The 22,331-nt window shown below is 45.3% G+C and overlaps 1 long non-coding RNA gene across 3 annotated transcripts in view; it reads left to right on the top strand.

Moving 5' to 3' along the window:
• The window catches only part of LOC117364107, a 128,507-nt gene that overhangs the window by 86,696 nt on the left and 19,480 nt on the right, over positions 1-22,331 (top strand). For all 3 annotated transcript variants that reach the window (XR_004540181.1, XR_004540180.1, XR_004540182.1), the window contains one exon: positions 7,446-7,504. This is a non-coding gene — a long non-coding RNA (uncharacterized LOC117364107). The remainder of the gene's footprint in view (positions 1-7,445; positions 7,505-22,331) is intronic.

The following is a 22,331-nucleotide window of genomic DNA, read 5'->3' as shown; positions in this document are numbered from 1 at the left end:
ATTCTTGAGGAACGTAGGAAGAGGGGAGATATGATCGAAACATTTAAGTACCTCACGGGACGTGTCGAAGTGGAAGATGATATTTTCTTTCTCAAGGGACCTTCGGCCACAAGACAGCACCCGCTCAAACTCAGGGGCGGAAAATTTCATAGCGACACCAGAAAGTATTTCTTCACAGAGAGAGTGGTTGATCATTGGAACAAGCTTCCAGTGCAGGTGATCGAGGCAGACAGCGTGCCAGACTTTAAGAATAAATGGGATACCCATGTGGGATCCCTACGAGGGTCAAGATAAAGAAATTGGGTCATTAGGTCATAGACAGGGGGTGGGTAAGCAGAGTGGGCAGACTTGATGGGATGTAGCCCTTTTCTGCCGTCATCTTCTATGTTTCTATGGGGATGACTCTGGAGGACCTTACTGGACTCACAAAGATGATCTCTTTAGATCCGTAATTCATCAAGTCGCTAGGACTCGAACACGAATCGATGGCACCTAGCTAACTAACTAACATGATGCAAACCTTCATGTTGAGCAGAGTTTCACCGTCTAATCAGGACTGACAGTACAAGATGCTGGAACTTGCTCCAAAGACTCCAATTTGCCTCTTTGAACTATCCTCTTGAGGTAATAGATTAAGGGGTATATTTACTAAGCTCTGCTAAGCAGCTCGTTAAAAAAAGCCAACACGGGAAAAATCCCATGCTAGCAGATTAATGCTGGTAGGACCAGAGAAGTGGTCTCAGTGACAATAATTTATGGGTCATGGCTGCCCATTAGCTGTCAAGACTGTCAATAGCAGTACATTTCTTCTCATCTGCAATCCATCCTTCACCTACCCAACTCTCTCCTCAAAGTGCATTTCCCTATCTCGTAATCACCCCAGTCTGATCATCCTCCGCATGATCAAGACTCCCCCATCCTTTCCCTACCAATCCTCCCTCACCCTCCAACCCCCTAAGATTCACAGAACTTACCTGGGAGCCATCCATGATGGGCTGGTTGATTCAAGTGGGAGTGCTATCCTTTTGGTGCTGCCTGACCTGGATCTGGCTTCAAACTGGCAGCCACTGGCTTCCAGCAGCAGTACTATGAGACTACCCCTAGGGGTTCAGTGGCTGTCATTTTATAACCCAGAGCCAGGCCTGGTGGGAGTACCAGGGCTCGCTAGCCCACCATGGATGGCTCACAGGTAAGGCCCAGGAGTCTTGGGGGAGTTGAGGCTGGGGGAAGATCAAGTAGGAATCAGGTGAGGGAGGATCTCAATCTTGGGGGGGGGGGGATGGTTGGATAGAGGTGATTGCAAAATAGGGGAAATGCACTTCAAGGGGGGTCAGGTTGGTAGAGGATTGATTATAGAAGGGGAGCGTGCATTTTGGGGCTGGTTGGATGGAGGTTCCATGGATTTGCCGATTGCTCTGCTGTGGCAAGGACTCTAAAGTTGCTGGTACTGCATTAAATGCAGCAGCTTATAGCGGCGATGCTCCGATGCTATCAGGCACTGCATGAAGCATAGTTTATGTTTATTGAGGACTTCTATACTGCTACTAATGACTGGGGAGTCAATTCAGAGCGGTCTACATGAGCTTCTGTAGAGATGATAACATACAGAGTTACAAAGAACTTCTTTGTGGTGTTACAAATACATGGGCTCTATACTGAATTATACGGAGCTCTGTGGTGGTATTACAATACAGAGTTATTAATGCCGCCATAATCAATCATCCTACTTATATGCACACGTTTATACCAAATCAATTGTCCTATGTATATACACATATAAGGAGGTTGGTCATTTCAACTAACTTTAATCTATTTACATCAGCCCTGAAAGCTCGAGTTTCCTTTCACTGTCAGCTTCGCAATGTCAGTTGAAGTCGTCTGAGAAAAGGACAGTCTTTATCCCTTTATTGAATTTTCCAGTGACTTTTTCTAGCTTTAATCCCCTCGGTAGGACATTCCACCACGTTGGGGCCATTGCTGAGAACATTCTTGCGCTGGTGCTTTTGCATTTGTAGTAAGGACTTTTGGCTTGAGCGCAGAGCGCGTAGGGGGTGTATGGCTTTGTAGTCCAGCCGCTAGGTGTTGCGGTCCCGAGAGGTAAAGTTTTGTGTGTCAGCAATAAGATTTTGAATTTCACCCTGCTCTCAATCGGGAGCCAGTATAACTCTTATAATAACGGGGTGACATTCGTCTGTCTCGACTGACCTAGCAAAACCTAGCTGCAACGTTTTGTACTATTTGCATCTATCTGATTGTGTATTTTGGTAAACCCAGAGGGGTTGCATTGCAGTAGTCAAAGATTGTGAGTACCAGGGATATTACTACGTTGGACATTGCTTGGTGGGAGAGGTAGGGTTTCAGTCCTGTAACCCAGTAGAGTTTTCCATAAGCATTTTTGACTATGTGTTGGATCTGTGTTGTCATGCCTGGGCTTGAGTCCAGCCATACACCTAGGTTTCTCATCCCATTATTGGATGGTTCTATGCTGTTTAATTTTTATTTCTTCCCCATATGTTAATGAGAAGCAGTTCTGTCTTTTCTTTGTTGGCTACTAGACCGTTTACTCGAAACCATCCAAAGATATTCTCTAGGTCTGTCATGATCATGTGTTTAGTTATCGCATCCTGTCTCCTCATCTTTCTATGTTTCTATATGCCAAGGTCACTAGGGTATAGACTTGAAAGAGCGGGTCAGTAGAGTGGCAGTATAATTACAATTATACTTAAGGGGGTCATTAGACTTAATAGGGAGGGTCAATAGTGTGGGCAGACTTGATGGGCTGTAGCCCTTATCTGCCGTCATCTTTCTATGTTTTTATGTTTCTATGTTTCTATAATCACTTGGATGTTGTCTGCGTAAATGTAGCAGTCCCACCCCAGTTTTCGGATGAATTTTCCCAGCGGTTGGAGAAAGATGTTGAACAGCATGGGCGGCATGGCGGATCCCTGTGGTACCCCTATGGAAGTCTCTTTCCGTTGCTGGTATCCCCTTGCCATTCTGCTCTTGTTAGTCTTTCAGACAGAAATGATTCTATTCACGCCACGGTTTTTTCCCCATGAGGCCTACTTCTCTGCAACCTGATTTTTAGCAGTGTGTGTTATACTAGGTCGAGGAACCCCAGCAGCACGTCTTCACCATATGCCTGGTGTTTAAGGATGGAGTCCTGCACTGCTACTAGCATGGTCTTCATGCGGTGAGCATCTGCTCTGTGTTGACCATGCAGGGCAGATGCTGGGCACTCCCACCCCCCTCCCCCCTGCATTTACTGCACAGACTTTACACTTTCCATACCGTAACGTTTGCATTTAAAGTGCAGTAAGCGCAAAACTTTACAACACCTTAGTAAACATGCCCCTAAGGTAGGTGATTTTGAGGTCAGACGTGGCGCAGTTAGCTTAATAATGGCAAACCTAAATTCTCACCAAAATGTATCATGTAGTTCACCGAGAGCAGGGCCAGATGTCTGGATTTCCCCGGACAAGTCCTTCTTTTTAAAATCCGGCACTTTGTCTGGGTTTCGAAAAGCTTTCCAGGTAGCAGGGACAGCATCTGCGCATGCGTGGATGGAACACAGTGACATCATGCTCATGTGTGCATGCATGCAACGTCAAGGCATCACACCAGCGCATGCGCACACGCCCTTCCGACAAGTGGCTAGATTGAGGGGGCGGGACTGGAGGCGGGGCTGGGGGCTGAGCAGGGAATGACTCGGGTGGAACGGGGCATGACTCTGAAAGAATGGGGTAGGCCTGGGGGCGGGGCCACGGGTCCAGATTTTCGTTCCCAAAAATCTGGTAACCCTAAGACATTCTGGGGCCCAGAGCAGATAAACAGATTGATACACAGCCTGCAGCTGCCCCCAAACCTTTTTTTTCTGTTGTGCTCCTCCCCCCCTCTGATGCAACTTCCTGTTTTCTGATGCAACTTCCTGTTTCCACTTTGGCTGAATGTCTTAGAGGGAAGGCTTTGAGGCAGTTGGCAGTATATCAGAAGAGCCGATGCATTAGCAGCCCCCTGTGAAGGGAAATGCTTTTCAAAGTAGACAGGGAATGCGAGGGGACGATTAAATTCGAGATTAAATTCTTCTTCCATATTTATGTACTATACTTTACGTTATTCTAAATCGAGTCGAGCACCTTTTGGTTGAAGACCCGGTCTATAAAATTAAATTTTAGTTTAGTTAGTTTAGAAGGAAACATTAGACCATGGTGGGGGAAAAAGGGAAGAGATGCCAAGCCATGGGGCGCCCTGGAGCTGTGGGACCCAGGGCAGCTGCCCTGTTTGCCTCTCCCTAACGCCAGCCCTGACAGAGGAGACCTGGTGTACAGAGAAGGCGGACTTCACCGTCATGAGTTCTGTTAATCTCTGCAATGATCAAAGTACTCTGACTGAACAAGGGGCTCACTGGCACTTTTAAATATCTGCAGGGCAAATGCAAAACACCGATTTAGCAGGGAAAACCAGACAGCTTTCACTTATTCTTAATACAGTCTAATTGTACAGTCTGATATTGTTCCTCTTGTACTGTGGGCTTCATTTGAATCATTTCAGTAATGTATCCCTCAGACGTGATTGCTAGCACCATATCAGTATTTCTGTTCTCATAGGTCTCGGGTGTTTCAATTAAATCTCTGCTTTGATCTTCCTGCCCACAAAGTAGGCCAGAGCCTGTTAAGGGAACTGAGAGGCTTAATTCCACACAGCAGCCTGGCACTCGGGGAAGGGAGTGAGAGAAAAATTGCCTTCTAATAGCTGAGGCTGCAAATCGCAGAGAAATCGCCAGTGCTCCTCACCTGCGTATACAGAACAGAAACATTCGAGCGTGAGTGTAATCAAAGATAGGACAATTCTGCTCACAGTCCAATTAGTAATGACCCGCATCTGCTTGATTTCCTTTCACTGCGTGCTCAGAATGCTCTCACCTCATCAAAAAAGCTTTGCCTCAGACCATGATTAATGAAGCCAATGTCCTTTAGATATTAAACAGTTTGTACAAAAGCCATATGTGACCGCTTGAAAAATGCCTATGCTGTAAGAGTAGTGGTGGGTGGTGGATTTTTCAGGGGCGCAATGACAAATCCGCACACAATTGCGCCCCGATAAATGCACCCCCGACAAGTGCACGCACGGAGTAGCCCGCGCACGACAATTGCACCCGGGAAATGCGCACATCAGTCTGAATCTGCCATAAGTGGATATCTGGAAGGCCCTGATTTGCTCAGACTCCTCAGGCCCCGCCCCTTGGGAGGGGCTTCAGGCACCTGAGGCACCGCAAGCCCCTCCCAAGGGGCGTGGCATGAGGAGTCTGAGCAAATCAGGGCCTTCCAGATATCCACTTATGGCAAGGGTTCCCATAATCATCATGTAAACCTTACCCTGACACTAGATACCAAGTGAATATTTTAAGTGCAGTGGGGGAGAACCCCCTCAAAAAAGAGGGTTACTTCATATCCCTCAAAAAGACAAAATAGTATCCACTGCATTGTGGATTGTGATCGGGGAGCACAATTGTCGGGGCGCATTTGTTGGGGCGCATTTGACGGGTCACCTTTTTCAGGTGATCACTGAATTCTGACTATGGCTAGAAAAGACCTGTGGAAGGTCCCCCATTTTCCCCAGGAGAGGGGGGAGTGTATAAAAGAGGAGTGCAGAGCACAATCCTGGCCTTTTGGTTGTTCCTTTCTCCCGCCAAAGCCTTGAGACTGAGGGAGACTCCCAGAGAGATTTGGGAGGGAACTGAAGAGCAAATAGAAGTAGTCAAATCCAGGATGAATTGGGAGTGACAGGGGGAAATCTGTTGATGGAACCAAAGTGAGATCATTGTAACTAGTTAAAGGCTGTTGTGCAATCAATAAAGTTCCAGTTTGGTTCACTTACACCTTGGACTGAGCTGTCGCTTCATCAGAGAAGAGAGTGAAGAATTCGAGTGGGGTGAGTGTCCTTTTTTTTAGAGGACTGTCCAGGTGCTCAGAGGGATTTCCAAAACCCAGCAGCTTGTCCGGGTTTTGGGAAGGCCCCAGGCTGAATGCCACATCAGGAAGGCCTCCGAGCATGCCCGGATGTGATGTGACATCAGCACGCATCATAATGCTCGGGGGCACGACCCTCAAGCTTGGGGAAGAAGAGACAAAGTTTGTGTGGGGGCGGAACAGGGAAGGGTGGGGTGCGGATGGGGCGGAATGGAGAGGGGCCATGTGTCTTCTTTTTATTTACAGACAAAATCTGGTAACCCTAAGCCTGCGCCCAAGCTCGAGTGTGATCTTTGAGTCCGTGAATGACTGTAAGCATCAGTGTATCATTGTCATTCTTTTTTGTTCTGACACCCCCTAACCCCATAGATCTAGCTGGAGCCCCGCGTGGGCGGGCTGGGATGCCAGGGCTGCACATATACCAGGGATCTCAAAGTCCATCCTCGAGGGCTGCAATCCAGTCGGGTTTTCAGGATTTCCCCAATGAATATGCATTGAAAGCAGCGCATGCAAATAGATCTAATGCATATTCATTGGGGAAATCCTGAAAACCCAACTGGATTGCGGCCCTCCAGGAGGGACTTTGAGACCCCTGACATATACTGTATATAAAATAGTTTGTACCAAAGATATATTGTGGGAGGGTGGCACGGACAAATGCACGCACTGAATGGGAGGTGACCCAACAATTGTTCCCCGATAGGATACTATTTTGTCTTTTTGAGGGTTACAAAGTAACCCTCTTTTTTGAGGGGGGAGGGGGGACCTCCCCCCCACACACACACACACACTACACTCAAAACATTCATTTTCTATCAAGGGTTAGGTTTACATCATGATTAGTGGATACTTGGAAAACCCTGATTTGCTCAGATTCCTCAGGCCCCGCCCCTTGGGAGAGGCTTGAGGTGCCTCAACCCCTCCCAAGGGACGGGGCCTGAGGAGTCTGAGCAAATCAGGGCCTTCCAGATATCCTTGACAGGCCACAATTGTCCTGGTGCATTTGTCGGAGAGCAATTGTGCGCGGATTTGTCGGTGTACTTGTAGGAGAAATCATTTCATCTTTACCCTTTCCTTATATACAGGTAAATATGCAAACCTGGTAAAGGGCCTATATTTTTATACTCTGGCCGTGGTGTTTAAAAAATTTACATAGATTGCGTATCACATTTTGGATAGGTGGTGTCACTGAATATATGTATTCCAAAGCACAGATATATGTTAGCAAATGTTTAAAATGAATACAATATAACTACAAAAAGACTCCATGCAATCGCTATATGCACATTCAAGTGACCTCCAGAGACATTTTCTTCAGGAGAAGTGTTAAACCACAATCCCTGCAGGATTACCTTCATACACTTCATAAGGTCAGAATGATTTTATGTTGAATTTCATACCGTTTCTTAACTATAAAGAACAGCAATGGATTTTTTTTTTTTTACTTAATTCTGTAATCCCATTTGGTTTTAACAGGGAGATTGAATGGATGAGTCTTGCGCAGCCTGGCTCTACGATTGATTGATTTTGCTCAGGTGAGTCTAGATGTGATTGTGAAAGAGGAACCACAAATTGAGCAATGCTGGTATGTGACTCTGGGGCTCCTTTTCAAAACAGATAAACGTCCCAAAACATGACATGAGGTGGCATGTGGACATTTAAATCGCCATTTTCAAAACCTATTTTCAAGATGGTTTTCGATGCTGTTCACCTAACCCCGCGCTACGTGCCAAGAACTAACGCCAGATCAATGCTGGCGTTAGCGTCTAGCGTGTGCGGTAATGCAGCGTGCAGTTGCGGTCCTCGAGAGCCGGAGCCAGGTCAGGTTTTTGGGATAGCCACAATAAATATGCATGAGATAGATTTACATTTCAAGGAGGCAGTGCATGCAAATCCATCTCGTACATATTCATTGTGGATATTCTGAAAATCTGACCTGGCTCCGGCTCTCGAGGACTTGAATTGCCTACCCCTGTCCTAGCAAAAACTGGTAACCAATGCAGTTGAACAAAATATGGCGTATTCCTTTCATATTTGGGAATCGAGAATATAACTCTAACTGCAGTATTTTGAACAGTTTTTTAATCTTGTTAGAAGTCTTGTAATACACTTCTCCCTCCGTATTCGCTGTGATAGAGGATTAACAGAACCGCAAATACAGACAAACCGCAAATAACTTTTTCATATGTTATTTGCTGTTTTCTATTAAAAACAATTGTGAATATAGTGAAACCGTGAATGATATGGTGGGGAGACCTGGCCTGTTCCTGAAGGAGAGGCAACACATGGTGAAGAAAGTGCTGGGAATCAGCAATTTTCTCTGTAAACACTATGCAAGCTGATGTAATTTGGGGGGGAGGGGGGGAAGCCAGCAAGCTAAAAACCGTGAATAATCAAAACCGCGATTGTTGAAACTGTGAATATGGAGGGAGAAGTGTATTTCTATAGTGCTACCAGACATACGCAGCGCTGTACAGAGTCACAAAGAAGACAGTCCCTGCTCCAAAGAGCTTACAATCTAAACAGACAAGATAGACAAACAGGATGTCATGGATACAGTTAAGGGGAACTGTTAATCTGCTACAATCAAGCCATTGTGACATCACTGATGAGGTTGGCTCTTATTGGTGGAATGAGGCATTGTGACATCACAATCTCAGCTCTGCTTCCCAAAGACTGAAACTCTTCGCACTACTATGATGAATTGCACTTTTCCGCTTTGATAGGGGATTAACAGAACCGCAAATAACTTTTTCATATGTTATTTGCTGTTTTCTATTAAAAACCATCGTGAATAGGGTGAAACCGCGAATAACATGGTGGGAGACCTGGCCTGTTCCTGAAGGAGAGGCAACACACGGTGAAGAAAGTGCCGGGAATCGGTGATTTTCTCTGTAAACGCTTGTAATCAGCGATTTCTCTATGCAAGCTGATGTAATTTGGGGGGAGGAGCCAGCAAGCTACAAACCGCGAATAATCAAAACTGCGAATGCTGAAACCACGAATACGGAGGGAGAAGTGTATTTCTATAGTGCTACCAGACGTACGCAGCGCTGTACAGAGTCACAAAGGAGACAAACAGGATGTCATGGATACAGTTAAGGGGAACTGTTAATCTGCTAAAATCAAGCCATTGTGACATCAATGATGAGGTTGACTGTTATTGGTGGAATGAGGCATTGTGACATCACAATCTCACCTCTGCTTCCCAAAGACTGAAACTCTTCGCACTACTATGATGAATTGCACTTTTCCGCTTTGATAGGGGATTAACAGAACTGCAAATAACTTTTTCATATGTTATTTGCTGATTTCTATTAAAAACTATCGTGAATAGGGTGAAACTGTGAATAACTTGGTGGGAGACCTGGCCTGTTCCTGAAGGAGAGCCAACTCATGGTGAAGAAAGTGCTGGGCATCTGCGATTTCTCTATGCAAGCTGATGTCATTTGGGGGGGAGGAGCCAGCAAGCTAAAAACCGCGAATAATCGAAACCGCGATTGCTGAGACCGCGAATACGGAGGGAGAAGTGTACACCCAAGATACATACTTAAAGATAGCATTTAAAAACTGTTTTCTGCCCCAAACTTTGGGTTCAAGGATTTACACCAGCTAAAATCTGGTATAAATCCTGGCTCGTAAGCTAGGTGCAGATCCCAAGTATTCCGTAATACTACGCACCTCTGACCTATCCGTGCTCCTTTCGTAGCAATGCCCCTTTTTGAATGTTGCGCAGAAACACTCAGCAAGATGCATGCTCAAGTCTAAATTGTTGTCATCGCCCAATTATTGTCTCGAATTGGCCGTTAGCCAATTGAGTCGCGTGCGTACCCCAGAATAGCGTCCCAGTTTGGGGATATCTGGGGATATGTTTATTGCACTTAATATACTGCTCAAGCTAACAACAGTTCTAAATGATTAACATTTACATTACGGACTCCTTTATTATAGCCACAGTAGCGGCTGCCGCAGCAGTACTCACTCTGACGCCCAGAGGGATTTAATGGGTGTTGGAGCATTTCCTACATGGCGGCTGCTGCTGTGGTTTTGTATAAGGGGCCCTATGTTTTTTAAAATATTGGAAAATGAACGCCATAAAATACAAGACAGACCTACCACACACACTCAAAGAAAAATAAAAAAGATGCACAATGCTGCAGTAGACATCTTGATTGAGTTCCTGAAATTTTATTCTACAAGTTTGGCCATTTTGTGGAATTTTGTTTTCCAAGATATATTTCCTGTTGTAATTTTTAGCTTCTACTGTATATCTGGTCTAAATTAAACTGCATATCTATAAAGACGTCCCCCCTCCCCTCGGATTCTGTATAAGTCAACCAAATCCGGGAGCAGATCCCAGATTAATTACAGTCATGTGAAAAAATTAGGACAACGAAATGTTTGCAGCAGTCATGAGCACACCAGACTAAATGTCTGAGGTTTAAGTAGAGCAAACCTCCTTCAGAATGCTGAGTAACGATGTTCTAATCATGTGCACCTGATGTGATACACCTGGGTGTGATTTGAGCCACTTTAAGTGGGAGGATATGTGGGGGTGTCCTAATTTATAACTCAGTTAGAATACACATTTTTGTGGACATCTTTTGTTTCATGAGTAAATGAAGGAAAATGTTTGTTGTTTACCTGCAATTACATCACTTTCTTTTCCAGAGATAAATATGTGAACATTTCTTTAAAAAGCCAGTTAGGTGGTAGTCCGGTAAGGTCCTCCAGCATCATCCCCATGGTTGTTTTCCACATGTCCAGCCATCTGATTGCAGGTTGCCCTCTTCATTTGGTTCCTTTGATCTTCCCAAACATGAAGTCCTTTTCCAATGATCTTTCTCTTCTGACGGTGTGACATTGCTCATTGTGACCCTGGGAGAGTCACTCAATCCCCCCATCGCCCATTAGCTAGATTGTGAGCCCACTAGGACAGACAGGGAAAAATGCTTGAGTACTTGAATAATTTCATGTAAACCGCTCTGAGGTCTCCTGGGAGAACAGTATATAAAATTGAATGAATAAATAAATAGTGTGAAAAGTTTCAGCCAGAGCTGGTATTGTGACATCATAATGCCTCATTCCACCAATAAGAGCCAACCTCATTAGTGATGTCACAATGGCTGGATTGTCCTACACTTGGCTCACTTTTACTACATTATGGTTTCTAGAGTGGTGCAGTGGTTAAAGCTACAGCCTCAGCCCCCTGAAGTTGTGGGTTCAAATCCTATGCTGCTCCTTGTGACCCTGGGCAAGTCACTTAATCCTCCCCCCCCATTGCCCCAGGTACATTAGATAGATTCTTAGCCCACAGGGTCAGACAGGGAAAAATGCTTGAGTACTTGAATAACTCCATTCTAAGCTCCCCTGGGAGAACAGTATAGAAAACTGAATGAATAAATAAATAGACACCCCCTCCTCAATTTCACTTCTGTTCTATCCTGTTAATCCTCATTCAAAACACCCCAGAAACCTAAAACTACAATCCCACTTTGCTCTTATCCTGGATGTGTTTGAAAATTTTATCAGATTTGTATAAACTAATTTTTTTTTTTTTTTTTTTTTTTGGGGGGGGGGGGATTTTGACCATGGTTTTCCCAGAGGCAAGGAGCTGTTTCTAGAAGTCATTTACTAAAGGTACAAAGACGCCTCTCTTGTCTTTAGAAAACAGGTGTCGTTGGGCCTTCTTACCTCATGTTTTCTACCTCATACCTTTTTTTTTTTTTTTTTTATACATATGTAATTTTACCCTTCCTTCCTTATATGTCCGTTAGTCTGTATAATTTCAATTTTATGCTTTTAACATTGTATTAAAGTTAAACTAACCTTGTATTTGTATTATTTTTCTTGTTTTTGTAAATCGCTTAGTAAATTTAAATAAGCGATTCAACAAATTTTGAATAAATTGAAACTTGAAACTTACACAGATGCGTCAGATCTGTGATGTCCACCTGGAATCCAATTTACCAATTTATCATATGAAATTAGGTCATGGGGAACATATACTTGTTATCACATATTTGCTATTTATTCCATGTTCCATAACACTGGCCCGTTTCATTGATTATATTGATACAGCAATTTCCCATGGAAAGATGAAAGTTCACTGCATTAAGGTTCCAATATTTATGTAGATTTGTCGAGATGCTTCTTGCTTTTGCCACACGTATCAAATGAGGTTTTCAACTACCCAGAGCAAGAGCTCTCAGATTGCTAGAACGCCCCTGCTGATTCTCGGAGAATCATTGTATAGCAGCGCATTAGTTTAAAGATACTTATGGGGAAGTGCTTCTGATAAGTAAATTTATCATTTCTTTTTGTGTCCTACATCCTTACAATGTCAAAAAAAAGTCACTTCCTAAGCATGAAAATGAACTCCTTGATAACATAATAAAAGAATCCAGCTAGCAGGATTGTATTTTTCCTTGAAGAAAATCACACTGTGGAGATGCTGTATTGTCATTTTCACCGGAAGGGTTTATAGCTTGCAAACTCTACAAGCTGTCTGTAAGGAGCCGAAAACTCGATTTGCTTCCGACAACCGAGATGACTGAAATTAATTTCTTGTAGTTAATGAATTTCTTACTCCAAATATTGCTTTCAAATGTATTTATTGGTAAGGGGCTCTTCAGAATCAGAGGCGTCGGAACGGGAGAGGCCACGGGGACCAAGGCCTCCTCAAATATTTTTGTTTGCCTGGTCCTTCCACCCACCCACCCTTCTCCCGGTGTTAAGAATTAAATCTACGGGCAGCTACCGTGCAGCCGCCGAGCAGCGTCAAACCGCAGGCCTGATCCCGGAACCCTTCATTCTACTTCCGGGGACAGGCCTGCTCGTCGACGCTGTGTGGCGGCTGCTGAAGATTTAAAAAGAGGAGGAGATGGGTGGGTGACTCGGGAGCTGCTGAGAAGTCGTGCGCTAGGGCGGACCTCCTACCCCCCCTCCCCCCCCAAAAAAAACAAAGCAGCATTCCACTGCCTATGTTCAGAATTAACGCCAAGGCAAGGCCAACACAACTGGCAATGAATGCCGAGGATGCATAATAACGATTTATTGATTTGATTTGATTTCTATCCCGTCCTCCCGGGGGCTCAGAATGGGTTGCAAGCCAACATTCACAGAAGTTAGATTGGACAGTACTTTTGGCGATACAATATTATACAATACAGTCACAAAAGGATAAGGCCGGGTAGTATGGTAACTTGAGGACAGTCATAGGGAGTTCCTGGAGGGGCATTCCAGAAGATTGGTCCGGGGGGTCGCCAGTTGGTGCTTGTTGGCGGGAGAGAGGTCAGAGGGAACTGTTTGCGGTTGGACCTTTAGTTGAAAAGAAAGGCCTTCCCTGCTCTTCGGAAGGTCAATAATGAGTTCTGTGATCTGATTTGCCCTCAACTTCTCTTCTTCTATGGCTCTGCCCCATAGTCTCTCTTCCTACACTTCTACGAAGGGTTATCTTAGCTCGACTTGAGGATTAGGAGCAGGATTAGCAACCAGTAGTGTTGGTTTGAAGGGTATGACTTATTAACGTTTCGGTTAACAGGTTTTGTACTTAAAATGTTTTATAATTTTATGCATGATTTTTTTTTTTTTTTTGTACCCCGCTTAGGGGAAGATTCTCAAATGTTGGCGGTAAAATCCGACAGGCCACGGTCGCGGCCGCTACTGTAATGATTTCAAAAAGGCGAGTCATTCTTTAAAAAAACATGCACGCAAATGAGGTTGGCGGAGAGTCGTGGAGGGTCACTAAATTTGCATGTGCCAATCGCTGGTGATAGTGATTGGCACATGCACAGAAAAAATGCACAAAAAAAAGACCCCTAAATCGAAGATTGGCAGAAAGGATGCCCACTCCCTCCCATCACCGATGTCAAGCACCCCCCTCTCCCCCCCCGTCAGCATAAGGAATGCTCTCTCTTTCCCACCATTGCCATCAAGCAAACCTCCCGACCCCCCACCCCCCAGCATTGGGAGAGATGCCCACTCCCTTCTGATGCCAAGAAACCTCCCTGACACCTCCCAGCAGTGGTAGGGATGCCCACTCCCTCCCGCTGCTGCCATCATAACTCAGATGACCCCCCCCCCATGCCTCCAATGATTTCCCCTTACCTTATTTACGAAGGCCAGCTGGAGGGATGCCTCCTACCTCCAGCCAGCAGCTTTAGGCTCCTCCCCGGATGTGCAGGGGAGGGGCCTAAGGCTCTGATTGACTCAGATGCTTAAGGCCCCTCTCATAGGAGGTGCCTTAAGCAACCTGGACCTATCAGAACCTTAGGTCCCTCCTCTCCACATCCCAGGATACACCAGGGAAGGGAAGGGCCATCTTATTGAAGAGGCGGGACTACTGGCCAGAGGTAAGAGGCATCCCCCTTAACAGCCTTCATAAACAAGTTAAGGGGGGTGAGGCGGGGGGTGTCAGAAACACATGTAAATTTCCAGAAACCAACATTAATTCATCTAAGTGTACACTTACCCGCACAAGTCTCTGCGTTTCTAAAACTGTACAGCAACAGGAATTGGCTTCAGCCTTGGGTCAGCCTGTTCCATTTCCCATTGCTGCACACATAGGGCTTTAATCATCAAATACAAATACACTTGGTTTTTAGTTTTAATCATCTTGGAAATTCCTCTGAGTAAGAATACCTGCCTGGTACATTAAGTTGTGCTTGGTTCGAAAGAGTGTCCAAAAGTGTATTTGAGATCAATAGCTTTGTACGCCTGGATCTGAAGATTTTCATACCCAGTCTTGAGAGCAAATATATAAGGTACTGAAATGAAAATGTTATAATGTATGTGAAATTCATTGGCATAGACTTATATCCTGCTTAAATTCTCCAGAGGACGTGAGCTGGGGAGCTTGGCTATGTAGGAGGAATGATAATCTTAGCTGTGAAAGTTAGCAGTCTGGCCCCGACCGATTAATTTCCTGTGTGTCAAATAATTGGCTGTTACATTTGAAGTGTTGCAAGCTGGTGAGGCAGAAACATGGGTGGGGGTGGGGAGAAGAGCTATTAGAGAAATGGGGGGTCTAAGCTATAAAGGTTTTCTTGGTGTTTATATACTTGCACACAGGAAAAGAAACAAGAATCAAGATGGCTAATTGGTACTCTTCACTCAGAGAACAGTTAAGCTCTGGAATGCATTGCCAGAGGATGTGGTAAGAGCGGATAGCGTAGCTGGTTTTAAGAAAGATTTGGACAAGTTCCTGGAGGAAAAGTCCATAGTCTGTTATTGAGAAGACATGGGGGAAGCCACTGCTTGCCCTGGATCGGTAGCATGGAATGTTGCTACTCCTTAGGGTTCCGGAATCTTTTGTTACTCTTTGGGATTCCAGAATCTTGCTATTCTTTAGGATTCTGAATTGGAATGCTGCTACTCTTTGGGGTTTTTGAATCTTTTGTTACTCTTTGGGATTCCAGAATCTTGCTATTCTTTAGGATTCTGAATGGAATGTTGCTACACGTTGGGGTTCCGGAATCTTTTGTTACTCTTTGGGATTCCAGAATCTTGCTATTCTTTAGGATTCTGAATAGAATGTTGCTTCACCTTGGGGATCCGGAATCTTTTGTTACTCTTTGGGATTCCAGAATCCTGCTATTCTTTAGGATTCTGAATGGAATGTTGCTACACCTTGGGGTTCGGGAATCTTTTGTCACTCTTTGGGATTTCAGAATCCTGCTATTCTTTAGGATTCTGAATGGAATGTTGCTACTCCTTAGGGTTCCGGAATCTTTTGTTACTCTTTGGGATTCCGGAATCTTGCTATTCTTTAGGATTCTGAATTGGAATGTTGCTACTCTTTGGGGTTCCTGAATCTTTTGTTACTCTTTGGGATTCCAGAATCTTGCTATTCTTTAGGATTCTGAATTGGAATGTTGCTACTCTTTGGGGTTTCTGAATCTTTTGTTACTCTTTGGGATTCCAGAATTCTTGCTATTCTTTAGGATTCTGATGGAATGTTGCTACACGTTGGGGTTCCGGAATCTTTTGTTACTCTTTGGGATTCCAGAATCTTGCTATTCTTTAGGATTCTGAATAGAATGTTGCTTCACCTTGGGGATCCGGAATCTTTTGTTACTCTTTGGGATTCCAGAATCCTGCTATTCTTTAGGATTCTGAATGGAATGTTGCTACACCTTGGGGTTCGGGAATCTTTTGTCACTCTTTGGGATTTCAGAATCCTGCTATTCTTTAGGATTCTGAATGGAATGTTGCTACTCCTTAGGGTTCCGGAATCTTTTGTTACTCTTTGGGATTCCGGAATCTTGCTATTCTTTAGGATTCTGAATTGGAATGTTGCTACTCTTTGGGGTTCCTGAATCTTTTGTTACTCTTTGGGATTCCAGAATCTTGCTATTCTTTAGGATTCTGAATTGGAATGTTGCTACTCTTTGGGGTTTCTGAATCTTTTGTTACTCTTTGGGATTCCAGAATCTTGCTATTCTTTAGGATTCTGAATGGAATGTTGCTACACGTTGGGGTTCCGGAATCTTTTGTTACTCTTTGGGATTCCAGAATCTTGCTATTCTTTAGGATTCTGAATAGAATGTTGCTTCACCTTGGGGATCCGGAATCTTTTGTTACTCTTTGGGATTCCAGAATCCTGCTATTCTTTAGGATTCTGAATGGAATGTTGCTACACCTTGGGGTTCGGGAATCTTTTGTCACTCTTTGGGATTCCAGAATCCTGCTATTCTTTAGGATTCTGAATGGAATGTTGCTACTCTTTAGGGTTCCGGAATCTTTTGTTACTCTTTGGGATTCCGGAATCTTGCTATTCTTTAGGATTCTGAATGGAATGTTGCTACTCCTTAGGGTTCCGGAATCTTTTGTTACTCTTTGGGATTCCGGAATCTTGCTATTCTTTAGGATTCTGAATGGAATGTTGCTACTCCATGGGTTTTGGCCAGGTAATAGTGACCTCGATTCGCCACTGTGAGAATAGACTACTGGGCTTGATGGACCATTGGTCTGATCCAGTACGGCTATTCTTATGTTCTTAAAGTTTTTCTTGGAAGCTTTCCTCTTCCAGAACATAGCTTGGCTCTTTGGATGGTATCCTACTGCTTTATGTTATAGGGATTACAAGTGGGGAACATGGTATCCTCACAGCCATCTGAGTTATTCCTTGGATTTGCGTTGACAGAAAAGGGAGTTGCAAGTGTTATTTCTGAACTAAATAATTTTCAGGAGCGATGTTTCTGTTTTACGAGACCTTTGACTAAATTCATTTTTGGCAGACATCCAGCCTCATGCCACTGTCCACAAATAAATACTGGCAAGACTGCAATGTAAACTTTAGCTATTAGTTTGAATTTTGGAGGGAGGTTTCCACCTCAATTTTAGCTAACACTGTTAAGATATACAGTATTTATAAACAATTTCATCTTCTCTAGGTCTCATGGGAAATTCGATATCCTATATAAGAATTGTTGGCTCAGAGCAATGGTCCATCAAGCCCAGTAGCCCATTCTCACGGTGGCCAATCCGGGTCACTAGTACCAAAACCCAAAGAGTACCAACATTCCATTCAGAATCCTAAAGAATAACATGATTCTGGAATTCCAAAGAGTAACTAAAGATTCCGGATCCCCCAAGGAGTAGCAACATTCCATGCTACCGATCCAGGACAAGCAGTGGCTTCCCCCATGTCTCTCTCAATAGCAGACTATGGAATTTTCCTCCAGGAAATTGTCCAAACCTTTCTTAAAATCAGCTACATTAACCACTCTTACCACATCCTCTGGCAGTGCGTTCCAGAGCTTAACTATTCTCTGAGTGCAATATTCAGCAGCTGAAAATGTAGGCATTCCTGAGGACATGGTACGGATGGGGGACATAACTTCACTCTTTCAGCTAAATTTCAACTAAATGTAGACATTGGGAAGAGGATTATATAAATGGTACCCCAACGCTGATAATGAGTCAATGGGTCACGGGTCGAATCAACAATATTGGATGGGTCATGTGAGTCACAGGTCGGAGTCCCTGATCCACGATAAAATTATATTTATTTATTTATTTACCTACTTCCTTGAATTTGCCTTGCTCTCTGGAGGTTATTAGCCCTCATGATAGCTGTAGTGTGTGTTTATGGCTTGGCCCTCCTACAAAGCCCATTAGGCCGTGGTGGGGGTGTGGAGTGCCGCTGCTTCTAGAAGCTTGAACTCTGCTGCCTGTGGCTTTGGGGAGATAATTTACTGTAGATCCATGAAGTTGCCGTGTGAAATGCCTGCACAACTTAGCCACAATTGTGAGGAGAAACCCTCCCCGCCCACGATGATACGACTGAGCAGGCACAGCCCAGCCCCAATGGAGACTCCCAACTTCCCAGTAAAAGCAATACACCAGTTCCGTGCACTGGTGGCTGAGTGCAACCTTGCAGGACGGGATTGACTGCAGGTAGAAATCTGATTGGCGGTCTGAGCTGAGATTGAGTATTCCTGGGCAATCCCGCCATGTGTGTAAGAGCAGTGAACTATCAGTCAAAATGTCTGTAAATCATCTCAGTTGTGGTCATCAGACAGCTTGTATAATGCGATTCAAAATTGTTCTGTCCTGACGGAAAATGCAGATGGCAAAGCTGAATGTTGGAAAACGTTCAGATTGGTTGAAGGCGCAAATGGTGAGCAGGTTTTTGGCCGGATGGTCTGCGTGAATTGTTCGAGTTGTCTACTGTTTAAGTCAAGGACAGACGAAGGACTGATGAAACAGTATAGGCAAAAAAAATGACAGATTAGGCAGGCAAACGCTGATTGATCGGTTTGTGAGAAAGGTTCCTCGTACAAATTTTTCACCCGGGGATAGAGACGTTGTGAAGAGTTATGGCTGCACGCCGCCTACAATCAGGACGCCGTTTATAGAATTTTCCCCTTATGACCACCAGTGAATACATAATTGCTCTATTGCTTTATTTTAGAAAGACATAAGGATCATTTCTAACCATTCAGATTACAAAACAACCATATATTATCAGTGGTGTAACAAAGGCAGGGCAGTAGGGGCAATCTGCCCTGAGTGCAGTCACAGAACCACAGTACACATCTGCATAAGAACATCATAAGAACCTAGGAATTGCCGCTGCTGGGTCAGACCAGTGGTCCATCGTGCCCAGCAGTCCGCTCACGCGGCGGCCCCCAGGTCAAAGACCAGTGCTCTAAATGTCCAGCCTCACCTGCGTACGTTCCAGTTTAGCAGGAACTTGTCAACTTTGTCTTGAATCCCTGGAGGGTGCTTTCCCCTATAACAGTCTCCGGAAGAGCGTTCCAGTTTTCTACCACTCTCTGGGTGAAGAAGAACTTCCTTACGTTTGTACAGAATCTATCCCCTTTCAACTTTAGAGAGTGTCCTCTCGTTCTCCCTACCTTGGAGAGGGTGAACAACCTGTCTTTATCTACTAAGTCTATTCCCTTCATTATCTTGAATGTTTCGATCATGTCCCCTCAAGGGAGAAGAGGCCCAGTTTCTCTAATCTCTCACTGTACAGCAACTCCTCTAGTCCATTAAGCATTTTAGTCGCTCTTCTCTGGACCCTTTCGAGTAGTACCATGTCCTTATAATAATAACAACAGTTTATATACCGCAGGACCGTGAAGTCCTTCTTAGTGTACGGCGACCAGTGCTGGACGCAGTAATCCAGGTGAGGGCGCACCCCCTCTGACATCAACAGAGCCACCAGCCTCACCCCCTGTGACCAAACACAGTGTATCCTTGAAGTGTTTTGTACGACAAATGCAAATGTTTTAATTTGTATGTTAATATGTAACTCATCCTGAATAAGGGGGGGGTGAGAAATAAACAAACAAACAAAGCCCGAGACCATGCAGACCATGGCCCCATAACCGCTCCACACATAGAGGAGGGGGCTGCTCTGCCTCGAGGAGGGGATGCTCCAACCCTGGCAGCCAACAAGCCAAGTACACCACAGTATATTATGAATAGTAAGCCTCAACTAAATGGATAGTCCTGGCATAGTGGCCATTACCTACACAGAATCTAACCAGGAGCCCAAAACGTCGATCACGATCTATAGGTAGATTGCAAAGGCTACACAAGTTGATCACAGAGCCTGGGATCTCTCCCTGTCCCTTGCTGAAGCCGCCGCAAGGAAGGGCTAGGTGCGTGCAGCAATTGCATGTTACTGGCCCACAAGCCTTCCCCCTGACGTTGGAGTGGAAGTTCCGGGCCAGCCAGGTAGTGATTTGCTGGCCCAGAACTTCCTCGCCGATGTCAGAATTGACGTCGGGGGAAGGCTTGTGGGCTGGCCGTTGTACAGTCGCAGCACGGCCACGCTTGGCGTGGCCCTGTTGCTGAGTCGGCGGCGGAGAAGCAGGGAGAAATTGGCGGTGGCTTGGGGGGCAGGCAGGGAGAGAGAAAGAAAGAAAAAGTTGGGGGTCAGGCAGGGAGAGAGAAAGAAAGAAAGAAAGAAAAAGTTAGGGGTTAGGCTGGCATGAAGAAAGAAAGAAAAAATTGGGGGAGAGAATAGAGTGTGTCAGGTGGCAGGGGGCAGGCAGAGAGAGAAGAAGAAAAAGTTGAACTCATGGAGGGATAGAGAGAGATGTTGGTTGGGGAATGGAATGAGGTCTGAAGGAGAGGAAACATGCAGGAGACAGAACGAAAGAAAGAAATATTGGATGCACAGTCAGAAAGAAGTGCAACCAGAGACTCATGAAATTACCAGATAGCAAAGGTAGGAAAAATGATTTTATTTTCAATTGAATGATCAAAATGTGTCCGTTTTGAGAATTTATATCTGCTGTTTATATTTTGCACTATGACCCCCTTTTACTAAATCGCAAAAGTGGTTTTTAGCACAGGGAGCCGCGCTGAATGCCCCACGCAGCTCCTGACACTCATAGAGCAGCGCAGGGCATTCATTACAGCTCCCTGCACTAAAAAACGCTATCTTGGTTTAGTAAAAGATGGGTGGGGGGATATATTTGTCTATTTTTGTATAGTTGTTACTATGGTGACATTGCATATTTTAAAGTCATCTTCCTTGACCTCTTTGAAAACCCCCCGAATATAAATGATAATTAACATTTTCTCTGCATACAGTGTGCTTTGTGGTGTGTTTTTTTTATTGTTGGTAGATCATTTTGACTTGGTCATTTTAAAAGTAGCTCGCAAGCCAAAAACGTGGTGGGCACCCCTGAACTAAACAATTGCACTGCAGCATGGTTACATTTCTACAAATCTTTACATTTGAGGCTCGGATGTCACTCTGTCTGGAGTGCAATAAACATGAACTGTTTCACAAGTCTGATTAAACAAACTCGAATGACATCACAGGTGATTAAGAAATACAAAAAACATCTTCCCCTATTAAAAACGCTTCCTTGTTTTGAAAACAAAAGATTTATTTTTTCACAATCAAGAAATAAAAATTTAAGTGATTGGCTTTGCCATACATCTAAGGAAGATTTCATAGGAGAAAATTTAAATGACACCCAGGGTCACAAACCTTGTGGCCATTGCTCAAATTGTGATATACCGTATTTTCGCGGATATAACGCGCACCTGTGTAAAACGCGCACAGGGGTATAGCGCGCAGAAATCACGATGATATGTACCAAAACTTTTCTATACCGCGCTCAGGCATATAACGCGCATGATGCCCGACGCTCCTTTCGCCCGCCCTGACTTTCCGTGCGCTGTCCCGACTCTCCGTTCACCCCCCCTGACTTCCGTGCACTGTCCCCCCTTGAAGTCCTGTCCCCCCTTGAAGGTCTGTCCCCATCCTGAAAGCCTGATGCCCCCCCACGACGTCCGATACATCCCCCCCCCCGGCAGGACCACTCGCACCCTCACCCCGAAGGACCGCCGACTCCCCAACAATATCGGGCCAGGAGGGAGCCCAAACCCTCCTGGCCACGGCGACCCCCTAACCCCACCCCGCACTACATTACGGGCAGGAGGGATCCCAGGCCCTCCTGCCCTCGACGCAAACCCCCCTCCCCCCCCAACGACCGCCCCCCCCCCCAAGAACCTCCGCCCGTCCCCCAGCCGACCCGCGACCCCCCCTGGCCGACCCCCACGACCCCCCCACCCCCCTTCCCCGTACCTTTGGAAGTTGGCCGGACAGACGGGAGCCAAACCCGCCTGTCCGGCAGGCAGCCAACGAAGGAATGAGGCCGGATTGGCCCATCCGTCCTAAAGCTCCGCCTACTGGTGGGGCCTAAGGCGCGTGGGCCATCAGAATAGGCCCTGGAGCCTTAGGTCCCACCTGGGGGCGCGGCCTGAGGCACATGGGCCAAACCCGACCATGTGTCTCAGGCCGCGCCCCCAGGTGGGACCTAAGGCTCCAGGGCCTATTCTGATTGGCCCACGCGCCTTAGGCCCCACCAGTAGGCGGAGCTTTAG

This window comes from Geotrypetes seraphini, chromosome 7, assembly GCF_902459505.1.
Source record: "Geotrypetes seraphini chromosome 7, aGeoSer1.1, whole genome shotgun sequence".
NCBI lineage: Eukaryota > Metazoa > Chordata > Amphibia > Gymnophiona > Dermophiidae > Geotrypetes > Geotrypetes seraphini.
This window is presented reverse-complemented; position numbering and strand designations above follow the sequence as displayed.